Source organism: Solanum pennellii, chromosome 11 (genome assembly GCF_001406875.1).
Source record: "Solanum pennellii chromosome 11, SPENNV200".
NCBI classification, from domain to species: Eukaryota; Viridiplantae; Streptophyta; class Magnoliopsida; order Solanales; family Solanaceae; genus Solanum; species Solanum pennellii.
In genome coordinates this window covers 22,263,408-22,267,990 of record NC_028647.1, presented here as the reverse complement: position 1 = coordinate 22,267,990, position 4,583 = coordinate 22,263,408, and positions in this window count along the sequence as shown.

The window sequence follows — 4,583 nt, the reverse complement described above, 5'->3', positions numbered from 1 at the left end:
CCAAGAATGACCTAGTGTCATTACATAAGTCTGGCTCACATCATGATTTTCCTATCCTAACACCTTTGGTATCATTCATTTCATTATGTGCATCATTTAAGGCTGACCTCATTTTCATTAAGAACTTTAACATTAATCGACATAGATAATTTGAGAATCATGAAATTCAGTGTCTGTCCTGCAAGAAAAAGAGGTGGAATCACCGGCCAAAGTGACCCAGAACATGCTAGAGTATATAGGGAATTGAACCTTGCTAGATCCATATATTGGCAATGTAGGTTCAAAGACTAGGAGATATAAGGAGACCCATAGATGGCATGCCAGACAATCTCATCGTAGAAGAGTTACGACAACCTCTGCCCTTCCCCAAAAAAGGCATCACTGATCATAGCTAGCCTATCGGTTTTACTATATAATGTTCCATTTCATTCAACTAATACCTCATGGAAGATGGCTTCTAGTATGAGTAGATAATAGCTCAATAGATTATTTCTCATATCATCATTAGTATTAAGTATACATTAATTTTGATATTTTCATTATAGTATTCATAGAGACTACTCTCTATATTAACTTTACACTCTCATAGGTGAGTACGTTTTGGTAACATTTACTTAGGCTCATTTGAGATTGATCTCATCTTTCACATTAAAATCTTATAATGTTGTCACCACATTCATTAGCTTTAGAACATTTTATCTTCATAATACTCACCTCTTTTTATGTGAATGTTCATTTCATCATATGCAAATGCACTTGGCCATTTAATGTGTTCCACACTCTTAATTAACTCTTCTAGGAGTTCATCATGTTACATACATATTAGGTTCACTTACTTTTAAACGTATGCTAGATTTATGGGTGTTTACATCATAGACATGAGGCTTCATTCATAGTTCATTTAAGTGATTCTTATCTTCCTAAGGTTTTGTGAGACAAGACTTATGCATCTTGTATGTATGCCAAGATCATCGATTTAGATCTATGTAGGCACCATTATTTGAAAATTTATTCATGTATTAGTTATGAATCAACATGGAAATAGGTCAAGGAAACACAATTTCGAACCCCTTAAACAACACTTAAGTTTTAATTTAATTTAGTTCGACCCACACGGACTGGGGACCCAAAATTGAGCCCCAACTCCTTCTTTTCATTTAACCTTTATTTTTCTTTTTATTTTTTTGTTCATTGGTACAGAGAGGATGTGGGATCGAACCCCCACAACCTCATTTTCTTTTAAATTCCTTTTTCCTTAAACCCTTTTTGTTTTGACTAAGAGGGTGTGGGATCGAACCTCCAAAGCCCCACTTTAGTTTTCTCATTAATTTTTTTACTATGCCTACAGGTCGTTGGTTTGATCACCACACTCCTCAACCTTTAATTTGCTTTTAATATTTTCATTAAATCTTACCATGAGGTTGTGGGTTCGAATTCTACTCCTCTCATTTCTTTAATTCTATTTTAGTTTTTGGGGAATCGGCTAACGGCACTCGGGTTTGAATCCTCTATGTCTAAATCCTTTTTATTTCAATTAATTATAGATTTCTTATAGTGAGTTATTGGGTTCAATCCCTACTGACCTTACATGTTTTAAACATTATTTTCAATCTCTCCTAAACTTCAAACATTAGACGGAACTAAGCTAACACATTGCAGGACATTTTGTCATGATTTCCAGCTCCTTTTCATCTGCATTTACACGTTAGTTCTTAGGATAATTCATGGATCATTTAGTACATCTCTAGGTGCATTTTTTATCGATTCATTTACCTAATATTTTTCACTTAAACCAGCCACATTACACTTCATATGAACATCACGATTTGAACACGTTCTTGCACATAAAATACTATGATTTAAGCACGCCATTTCGTGATCTAATCCGTGACAAATAGTCATAACAATGCACCCACACAACCGTATCACACATTTACGAAAAACATCTTTCATTACTCACACAATTCGAACATACATACATACACATAATCATAACGAGAACACGTTACATCACTAAATTCTAGCAGCGAACATTACAACCTACGAATGAATGGGAGCTAGTGAAAGGAACATTCAACGGGGAACAATCCTAATTTTCGAATTAGAATTGAGTGAATCTTTAGGGTCTCTTGGGAAAGGGACCAATACCAAAAAACCCATATCTTATTTTGAAATTTATTCAATACAAGACCTTCTGTCCAACCCCCTCTCCAAGTCACGTTCATGTCTCGAAACTCCAACACCACCCGACGTAAAACTCCTCCCTTTTCCTGACATTTTTGCTTAGCGTTTGTATATGTTTTGATTCTATTTTTTTTCGTGAGTTCTTCAAGTGTGAAGAATTTTTGTTGTTTTTTCTGTTCTTGTAATTTTGTTAGGAAGAGAAAGTGTGACAAGAGTGGAGAAACGTGAGAGAGATTAGCGTGAGACACTAGTTTAGGATTAGGAGTTTTAGATTTGGAATTAGTCAAACTACGACTCCTTATTAATTTAATAAAATTTTGATTGAATTTGCTTAGTAAAATGAACATAAAGCCCTTAAAAATCAGATTATAAACCTCAATTCAAATACATTTAATTGATGCTTCTGTTGAGGTTCGAACCCGGGTGGAGTGACAACCGCGAAACGGGTCATTTTGGGTCGACCCAACTTGAACTGTCCATTTAATTAAATTAATTAATTCCTTATGCTAATTACAATATTGCCCTTTTCCTGGAAAAGACCTTTTTACGCCTAGACCCTCCAAACATAAGATTTCCCCTTTTTAAGTAGGGTAAAGACTCGTCCAAGTAAATCTACATATTTGGAAGCCCTACATGGCTAGACCCAAACTTTCCTAGCTCAACTAACACCCCAATTTAGTTGGCTGGCTTGGATCAAGGTTTCAGAGGATTGTTCTACGCGCATCAATCTGTGTGAACCTGATCTAATCGTGGGCATTCTAGACATATTAAAAGTGACTTAGCATATCCATTTTTAGGGTTGTTACACCTTTTTAGACCTTCCCACAAATATATATCCCTTAGGTCATGGCACATTTTTATCGAGCCCGGGTGAATTAAGTAGCGGGACCCATGTGCTTCTTCTCTGATCCAATCCTTCAACACATCTACATCAGGAACACACAATCTCCCTTGGTACCTTAACACACCACCCCCCTTAGGAGATTGATTCATTCAACTTGTCGAGAACCGATTCTTTCAACAGTATTAAGTCTAGATCAAGGTGGTTTTTGTACTTCACCTCAACCACTAAAGATGATTCGGAGTTATGATTAACTATAGCACCCCCATCCAGAGAACTCTCCAACATCACTCCCAACCTAGCCAACGTATTTACTTCCGTTGTTAGGTCCTTCTTAGCTTCGTCATGATTGGATATACCCATAGTCATATGATTTAGGGCATTCGTAACTACATTAGCCTTGCCGGGGTGACAAAAGACAGTCATGTCAAAATATTTCAACAACTCAAGCTATCTTCTTTGTCGGAGATTCAACTCTTTTTGGGTAAACACATATTGGAGATTCTTATTGATGTACTGTGGTTTCACATTACATTCAATGTATTTTACTTAAGTTTATTGTGTGTCTAAAGCATTTTTGTATTGATTTTTGTTGTATTTATCTATTTACTTCCAGTAAATCTGTCCAAAAGGAGAATGCGTAGATTTTGAGCTGAAATAGCAGAAGAAACAACCTACGGACCCCACGATGGTGCGTCGTGATTGTTATGGTCTGTAGGGGTCAACCATCGTGAGAAGATAATGGTTACAGAAGGAACATTGGGAATTCTAACCAAGTGTTTGTATAAGAAAGATCATAACGGACCGTGTACGTTAATCAATCCTTACACAGAGTAGTCCTAGTACCCGATTTCAGAAGATTTTAAGTGTCTTGGAATGAATCCCATCAACGCACCGTCGTGTTTGATACGGTCAGAACACCGGTCTTTCAAGGGTAACAGAGATTTGATGAAGAAAAGTAGCAGAAAAAGAATTAAGTATGGAGCGACGGAAGACCACGACGGTCCGTCGTGTCCACGACAGTCTGTCCAAGGGTCGTCGACTCAGATGCGTTTTGCGAAAATTTTTCCTTTAATAGATTTCCCTCTTTTATTAGGTTTTGTTTCTTATAAATATTTGGAAAAACCTCGTTTTTGGTGTTAGAATATTTGATAATTTTTAGTTTTATTGTCTTAGTATTGAACAATAGATTTCAGGATTTGATATTACTTTTCTGGAATTGATTATTGGTGTTTTGTGATTTATTCAAGTAAATTTCATGATTTTGTTCATTCTCATAAAAGTAAGTGCATGAATTCTTACATTATTATTATGGATTGTGTGATTATTATCATAGGTAACTAAACTCCATAACTAGGGTTTTGGAAACCATGGGTAAATAACATGGTAAAACCTAGCAAATATAACAATTCTAGAATAGTGTCTTGTATGTATTGATAGTTCTTTCGCATAAAATTTTTTTTAACGTATAGACAACGTTAGAACTCGCCTTATTTCTACTATCCGGAGGTAGATAATAGGAAAAGAATTATCAACATAGATTTAGTGTATACTATCT